The 9,286-nt window shown below is 48.5% G+C and overlaps 1 pseudogene; it reads left to right on the plus strand.

The window, feature by feature from the left end:
* Positions 1-1,734: 1,734 nt before the first annotated feature.
* LOC120671995 lies at positions 1,735-4,576 on the plus strand (annotated as a pseudogene).
* The last annotated feature ends 4,710 nt before the right edge of the window (positions 4,577-9,286 follow it).

Below are 9,286 nucleotides of genomic sequence, written 5' to 3' on the forward strand. Positions count from 1 at the left end.
TCTCAAGCTAGAGTAGAATAGATTTTTGATCCTGCATTTCATATATAATTGTGCTTTGCACTTTTGTTGGTTAAAGGAAATTAAATTAAATATTTGTTATTTATGGAACCTATAGGATCCGTCCCCGCTTTATGACACACACATAGCTCCCATATATGGAATTACATGGTGCAACGAAATTTAGTTATTTATTTATAATATTTTTTGGTAATCTTTTGTTATAATTCAATCAATTTAAATAATTTCACTTTAAACAGGTGCCTGTGGCACATGCTTTTCCACTATTTTAGGGTAATAACTGGAAATTAACTCGTATTATTACCAAAAGAACATACAATCTCACACTTAATATATAACTTGACATTGACTCGTAGTATGCACTAAAAGAGCACACTACCTTTTACTTCCTCCTCTTTTTATAAGGACGTTCACAACCCAAAGATTCAAACATGTTAATCTTAATTTCACCACATTCTATATAAGAAGGTATATACTATAACATACAAATTTGGTATAATTATATTCATGTTTGTAAACCGTTCATATTATATCAATTTATAATCATAAAAATCACAATATGCTAGTATGGGATATCTTATAATAGTATCCTGTAAAGGTATTGTACCGTTTACCACCATCTTTTTTTTTCAAAAAAAAAATTACCACGATCTTTGGCGCATCCCGTAAGCACATGCAGATGCAGTCATTCGACACCGTACCGCAGCAGGCCAGCGGCCATGACAGGTGCACCAGAAAATCCAACGCAGTGCAGGTAAGGTCCCTGACGCGTGGCCCACGGGATCAGCCCGCGGACTATCCAATGCAAGGCATCCTATGGAGTATAGTTGGCCAGATGGGCCTGGCCCGACGGGCCGGCACTGGCACGGGCCGAAAAAGCACGGCCCGAGAATGATCCGGCCAGGATCCGTTCGTGCCTGGGCCATGCTAGGCCCAGTGCCGTGCATGGGCCGCGATCGCGGCACGCGGCCCGAGCACGGGCACGGCCCGTTTAAGGCGGCGGCACGAACGCAGCACGGCGATGGCTGGTCGGCGCCTCCCCAATCCCCATCCCTAACCCTAAATCATTTCCTCTCTCTCCAATTCTCCATCGACCAGTAGGCAGCAGCCCGCCGACCCTCTTCACGTGCCACCGCCGCTCCTACCGCCCGCCCGCGCGCCTGCCTTGCCTCCACGCGCAGCTGCTGAGCGCCCGCCGGCCACCGCCGCCTTAGGCCGCCGTCACCCCCGCCCCCTGGCCTGCGCAAATCTACTCCGGCCGCCGTTGCCACCCTCGGCCCCCGGCCGGCGCAGGTCGTCCCCACCTCCCCGGCCGCCGCCGCCGCCATCCGACATTCCCTTCTCCAGTCCTCCCCCTTCTCTGCTCTGCGCCGGGCCGCCGGCCACCTCTGCCGTGCTGCCGTGCCCAAGGGCACGACACGGCACGCCGGCACCCTTGTAGGGCCGTGCCTGGGCCGATGCTTCGGCACGACGGCACTACGTGGCACGACAGGACAGTGTCGCTGTGCCCCGCCGTGCCGTGCTCCGCCGTGCCTGCCGTGCGACCCGTTTGGCCAGCTATAATGAAGACTGCCATATGGACCCCTCCGCCGCCACCGCGAGGACCCTTCCACGGCACTCCACCTGACCTGACCCCGCCTCCACCCACTTCCCCGCCCCCACGTCCCTATAAAAGCCTCCAATGGAAAAGGGCAAGGCCCATCACTTGCCTTGTACTCCTCTGTGCTCTCTCACTTCACGTGCACTCCCTCCGATCCGCCTGGAGCTCGGGGCGATGGCGGCGGTGGCGGAGGAGGAGGTGATCATCGTGGGCGCCGGGCAGTCGGGCATCGCCGTGGCGGCGTGCCTGTCCCTGCGCGGCGTGCGGAGCCTGGTCCTGGAGCGCGACGACTGCGTGGGGTCGCTGTGGCGGAAGCGCGCCTACGACCGCCTCCACCTCCACCTCGCCAAGCAGTACTGCGCGCTGCCGCACCTGCCGCACCCGGACGAGGCCCCCACCTACCTACCCCGCGACGACTACGCCCGCTACCTCGACGGCTACGCGGCGCGGTTCGCCGTGCGCACGCGCCTCCACCGCGAGGTCCGGTCGGCGCGGTTCGACGCCGGGGGGAGCGGGCGGTGGGAGGTCGAGGCCGTCGACCTCGCCACGGGCCGGCCCGAGGCGTACGCGGCGAGGTTCCTGGTCGTGGCGGCCGGGGAGAACGACGAGAAGTTCGTGCCCGAGGTGCCCGGGCTGGAGGCGTTCCCGGGCCCGGTGGTGCACGCCGCCGAGTACCGGTCGGCCGAGGGGATGCGCGGGAAGGCCGTGCTCGTCGTCGGTGCGGCAACTCCGGCATGGAGATCGCCTACGACCTGGCCGCCGGCGGCGCCGTCACCTCCATCGCCGCCCGCAGCGAGGTCAGTCAGTACGTACACCGCTAGCTCGATCATCGACCATTCCCTGCCACACCCACACTGAGCGTAGACAGCAGGAAATTATTTGATTATTAGCCACTACTCACTAGTCGCAAGCTCTGCGGGCCGCCCGGCGATCACATGTGCCAGCGTGGCGCCTAGCTTGACAGCCCAAGTGTGCTGCCGCGAGGATGGCCTTGGTGCATCCGTGGCGGCATGCATGCAGGGTGCTCGATCGAATCTGCATGGGAAGCCCTTGTCCGGTCACTGCTCTCGGTTCACATCCATCCATATCCTCCTGTCTGCGAAGCTAGCAACATGTCCCTACTCGCCTTTGGATCCATGCGTGGATGGTCTCTCCCCCTCTATATATATAGTATTTTTGTCCATATGATATATTTATATATAGTAAATACCATGATGTTTAGGGGGCAGTAACAATATTTGAGATCGGTTTGCATCGACGTTGTTGACTATAAAAGTAGTACTAGTACATGATCTAGGTAATCTGTTGCATCTTACCTTATACTTGAGATGAAAGGGTCTCTACCTGATTTGGCTAGATGACACCAGTAGCACTCCTCGGGTCCTGACTGCCCAGATGAAGAGAGATAGAATAGCTAATTATATATTCTAAGCCTCTGAACACTAGGTGGTCGATTTTGATCCCAGAAGAAATTTGTAATAAACTAATCGAGTTGGTTGATTTATTTATTGCTGATTTGGAACTAATTAATCTCCATCGGCGGACGGCGTGCAATCATGCAGCTTCACCTGGTGACCAGGGAGATCTGGAACGTGGCGATGGCGCTGTACGGGTACCACGTCCCGGCGTGGGTCATCGACAAGCTGGTGCTGCTCATGTGCGCCGTCGTGTTCGGCGACACCGCCCAGTACGGCCTCCGCCGCCCCGCCGTGGGGCCCTTCACCATGAAGCTCACCACCCCGGCCTACCCCATCATGGACGTCGGCACCTACGCCAAGATCCGGAGCGGCGAGGTCCGGGTCCTCCCCGCCGCCGTCAAGAGCGTCCGCGGCAACGTCGTCGAGTTCGCCGACGGGCGGCGGCACCCCTTCGACGCCATCGTCCTCGCCACCGGCTACCGGAGCACCGTCAGGCGCTGGCTCCAGGTAGGTATACGTGGCAGATGTAATTCACGCACCTGTATGCGTGGTGCATCATGTGCAAATTTTTGTGCAAGTATCCATGGCAACTTTGGGCCGGTGCACCGTATATGCATCATGATCTGCACTGACAAAAAGCTAGCACTGCACATTTGCATCCGTGATGATCATCAGCTGTGTCCGTGCATGAACATGTGGTGCGTGAGACTTTGCCTGGAAGCAAAGCTCTGACCGGCCGGCCGGCCGGCTTCATCTTTGCTTGCATGCTCGCCCTAGCTACTTGCAAGCTGCAATGATCTTGTATGCATTATAATACATGGTCCCATGCATGGCCTCAGCTGCTATATAATATAGTACATATCATATCTTGAGTTGATGCTGATCGATCTGGTTGTGTCTTTGGAAAAAAAAAATTGATCGATCTGGTTGTCAACGATTTCTTCAGAGTGAGGACGGGCTGATCGGCGACGACGGCATGGCGGCGCGGGGCTTCCCAGAGCACTGGAAGGGGGAGAACGGGCTGTACTGCGCGGGGATGGCGCGGAGGGGCATCTACGGCAGCTACGAGGACGCCGAGCTCATCGCCGGCGACATCAGCAAGCTGCTGCGCCCCAAGGAGGATAAGGGGGACGGCGCCGCCCGCACCAACGGCTCCTATAGCTACTAGCAGGTCATCGAGCACTCGCGACCGTCCGATGCGTGGGCAACGTACGGCTGTCATCACCTCGCCGGCTCTTTGCTTTGTTAGGGAATAGCCGCTCTTTTATCAGAAGCGCCGGTCTGTCTCCTTAATAAAGAGTTGAGGAATAGGAGAAGAATCCACTCAACGGTCATGCACTATGTTAGCCTGTGTCGAAAATCGCCGACGGTTGTATATATATATATATATGAAACCCACTAAGTGTCATAATTGTATTTCTCTCAATCCTCGTGCTGCCACGTCATCAATCCACTAAGTGCCATGTTGCTATGTCATCAACCCACTAAGTGTCATAATTTCTATTTCTCTCAGTCATGTTTTTCAATATGTTGCGGTTCATCAAAAGTATAAATAAAGAAGAAGTCGAACAGCCAAATTTTTATTTTATCAATTAAATATTACTCTATGCAACATACATATGTTAAATCCCCTCCCTTTATTTTCTTTTATTATTGTCTCATGAACATTATTTTCATTTATCAATTAAATATTAGTCTATCTAATATTAATAAATAAATCCACATTTGTTTCAAAAAGAAAAACAATTAATCTCCTATGGTATTTATGTCTTCTCAAATTGATACATTCCACTAAGAAACGTTAACAAAAAGAAAAATAATTAGTCTCCTATGGTATTTCTGTCTTCTAAGATTGATACATCCCACTAGAAAATGTTAATTTATATTTCTCTCCATCCCCATTGAGCCACCAACAATGGAAGAAGCACTCCTTCATCCATCTTACTATGTCTCTTCATTTCTCTCATGTTTGTAACTTGATCATCCAAGCTGCCATTTCCTTAAGTCTCTCTATCTAACAATACACTACCACCACCACCCCTTCCACTTCTCATGATCTGTAGAACCCAACGCTCTATATATTTTACTTAGTCGAAGCCATCGTAGCGTTACACACACACTCGACTCCATTATTCCATTCGGTTTTGGTAGCTCCTTACCTTCCCCCATTGTTTTGCTACTCTTAAATTTTGTCTTGCATCACTGTGGCATGCAGGAAGATCACCGTGAAGGATTGTTCCAGGTCTCTTCTCTTCAATGTTACACATTCATTCATTATGTTCTGATATTGACACTATGTTTGGTTCCTCCTTAATATTTTACTATTTGATACAACTATATTTTCAATTATCAACATTTCACACACAACTGCATTCCTCACATTTCATTTTAAAAAAATATTTGCATAAATTTCGCTTAGCCAAAGAGTCGATACAAAGTCGAATCACTTCACAAAATGATGCAGATTTTTTCCATTTTCTCCTAGAATAAAATTAAAGCGATCTTACCATACCAATTACGATTCCTCTTTTTATTAGTTTCATCAACTTGAAATTTTTATATGTACTTCAATTTTAGTATTTAAGCATATCTTATATACAACTATGCCATATATCTCCAATGCTAAAATTGACTACAACTTCATATCTCCATCTTTTCAATACACTCAACTTCAATATTTTTGTCCACAAATCCCGCAGTAATGCGCGGGGTATTCAACTAGTATTATTTATACTGCTACTCCGTAGGTGCTATAGCTTGTGAGATACGTGGATGTTAGCTGCTCACAAATTAAAAAACAAGGTCATGAAACAGCTAGCAACTAGACGCTGTCCACGATCGGTCGGTTAGGACGACGAGTGTGCTGGCTGGAGTGGAAACAAGATTAAATTTGTTGCATTTTGTAATGGTTAGCATATGTGGAAACAAGATTTAAATGCGCTTGAATCTTTGATTCGGCCGCCGTGTTCCTAAGGCCAATCTTAGTGGAGAGTGTCATCGCATAATTACAAAAACTGTAAACTAGATAACCGAGCTAGAGGAGTGTCATGATAGTGACACTCCTCTTACATCCTATGACACTCCCTCTTCGCGATGTCAGCAAATTTAATGCTCATAACAATCTCAAGATACCTCCTACCGAGATTGGGCTAATGGTCGTTGCCATAATGCCATGTGATCTTGCGTTTGTGTCCCAACAACTACGTGCAAGAGATTCTGGAGCTGATAATTAATAGCGGGGCACAACCGTCTGTCTTTATAATAGGTTTGACCGATGTGTATAGCGCTTAACTAACACTACTACAAAAAAATATTTGTAAGAGAGGGTAAAAATTTATTTTTAGGGGCGGGTACCTCATCCGCCCCAGCTTTTCGCAGCTAAAAAATTGTTTGTAGGGGCAGATAACGTGTCCACCCTGAAAATCTATTTCTAGAGCAAGCCATACCTCAATGAGCTGGATCGGTTTCAACGGAACGACCATGCTGCTGCGTCGCCGCTGCCATGCGCCACGCTACTGTGCGCTCACGCTGCCTGCCACGTGGACAGCCCCTAAGAGAGATGACGAGGAGAGAGAGAGATTGAGAGAGAGAGGGGGAAGGTAGGGTGAGGAAAAAGATAAGGAAGAGAGAGTGCCTGAGGGAAGCAGCTGGTGGGCCGGACGATCCTTGATTCCTTGAGCACTTGATTCAGCTAATGAGCTCGCAGTTTTGCTCATTATGCGGATCCCCGCCACTTGACACGTACCAGCTACATTTTCAGGGGCAGACAACGCCCCCACCATCTCTACAAATAACTTTCAAAGGCGGGTAACGCCTCCCGCCTCTGCAAATAATTTTTTATTTTGAAATTTTTTAAACAAAAATATATAGCAAAAAATAATTAAAAAAGTGAAATTTTACCATAAGCCTATTGTGTTAAAAATATCAAAACTATATTTCAGCGTATAAAATGGTTAACATTGTGAAATCATAATACTCACTCACTCTACTCTTTCATACAACTCAATGCTCACTTTATTGCTATTTTTAATTAAATAGAATTTTTGGAATAAATTTGAAAATTATTTGTAGAGATGGGTGAGGAGCTGACCCGCCTCTAATAATGCATTTTCAGGGATGGTTACAGTAGCAAAAGGGTCACATTTTGACTCACCTTTAGAAAAAATCAAAGTGTTCCTACGAATTATTTTTGTACAGTGTAATGCTATGCATATCAGTCAGACCTAGAGTATCATAGAGAATCTGAGTTTTTTTATGGTCCTGCATGCAATGCATGAGACTTATTTATAGCACTTCGGTTAGACGTATCATTGAGAATCTGATTTTTATTGTTCTGCATGCAACGCATGGGACTATTATTCTAGCTTCTGGTCCGCCCTATTAAAAGAAAAACACAGTGCCATACGCATATATACTAAGTGTGAGGATCAGCATCATCATTTACTTGAGGAAGAGGGGAAGGAGAGAAGAGTTAGCGCTTCATAAAGAGCTGTCTCTAGCATGACTCTCGAACGACTCTTGCCGGGGGACGCCACCATGCGCATATATAGTACGGGTCTCGATGGTCAAGTTGCTAATGGTTTGGGAATAGCAGGTGGTAGCGGTTTAGATTTTGTATTGGTTCTGTTTCAATTTGATGGAAAATTGTTGATCTAGTGATCAATCTGATTTGGTTTGATTTGATTTCACAAGAGAAATGGTTTAACTCGGTTTGGAACATCAAATCAATACCGCCGAGGGGTAAATATTCTACTGACCATACAAAAATTATATATATATGTGTGTGGGGGGGGGGATCATTTCTACAATCACTTATAGCTACATATACAAATGAAAATCCGGGTTAGGTAACGAAATTATAATTTCGTTACCTAACCCGGATTTTCATTTGTATAGTTGTCAGAGTCTAACATTTGAGCTGCGGCCTGTGGAAGCTCCACGCAGGAGTAGTGTGTCAGGGAGGATGACACGGAGCATGTCGCGGATTGCTGCCATGAACATGCCCTTGCCTCCTCCCCATACATTTCATGGTTATGCAGGTACTTAAGCTCAACCCACGGATGTAGCTGGGTCCTCCTCTGGGTACCAACCCAGTTGGGATCAGTACATCCCGTAGCCGGACGCATGGGCATCGTCCTGGCAGAGTGAAGGGAGTGCTGAATGGCAACAGCCCGGGAGGACGGACTGGGGTTACAATAGCTCTAGTTCGGGAGGAACTCCTCCACTCTTCACTGCTCATCGTTCATACTCTGCTCGAAGCTAACATTGGGTTTTATTTCCAGGATCCGGCTCTTGACATGTGGCCCACATATAGGTCTAGCCACATTGCTTTGAACTGAGTAGCGACTAGTCATACTAAGTCATCTCCAACAAAGTTCAGACAATTGTGGTAAAATTTTGTGGTGTGAACGTGTTTTATTTCTAGGGTCCGATTCCAACGCTGGATCCATATTTATATATAGTCATACTGTTTTGCACAAAATATCCATTTCAACCCAACCTACTAGCAGGTCTAGATGGAGTGGTGTTTGGTTTTCACATATGCTATGGGGTGGTTTGGAGTGGTTTATGTCCTTATATTTAATAAAAATAGTTTGGGGAAGATTTGGTCTGGATCTCGGACCACTAGCAGCTTGACTCAATGGCAAGATGGCCGCCGCAGGATGACACCATATGACCGAAGGAGTGGAAGATGACCTTGCGCATCCCTTGTCGTCGACGAGAAGGTCGAGCGAGGGTGGGCCCATCACATCAATCGTCCGCGATCGCGATGCACAGGAACCATGGGTTATCAATCTATCTGTATAGGCTGCTGATTTATGCCAGCATACGGCTTCTTTTCCAAAGCAAGCTAAAAAGTGCCACTTAGTCCATATCGTATCCATACATGGCAAGCCACGGCCTACTTTTGGCGCCATTATCCCTCCCGAAAGTCAATACGTGCATCCTAGCCTCACCGAGGTTGCAGCTAATAATTCTGGCACGAGCTCCGATAGCCTAGCCACACCTTGGAAGCACCACTTCCCATTCATGGTGCTGCGTTGGCAGGAGAACAAGATGTCTTTGTAGAGATCTCCATAACACATATATACTGCATGCACCAACTGTAGAGGCTCGACAGAGCCTGCCGTTCGGGGTCAATCATCCTAGCTGGCCACTGCAGGGGTCGTTCGGGGTCAATCATCCTAGCAGGTCACTACAGGGGTCGTCGGTAGACAAGCCAGCGATGACCATGGTGTTCACCCTAGGG

This window comes from Panicum virgatum, chromosome 5N, assembly GCF_016808335.1.
Source record: "Panicum virgatum strain AP13 chromosome 5N, P.virgatum_v5, whole genome shotgun sequence".
Taxonomy (NCBI): domain Eukaryota; kingdom Viridiplantae; phylum Streptophyta; class Magnoliopsida; order Poales; family Poaceae; genus Panicum; species Panicum virgatum.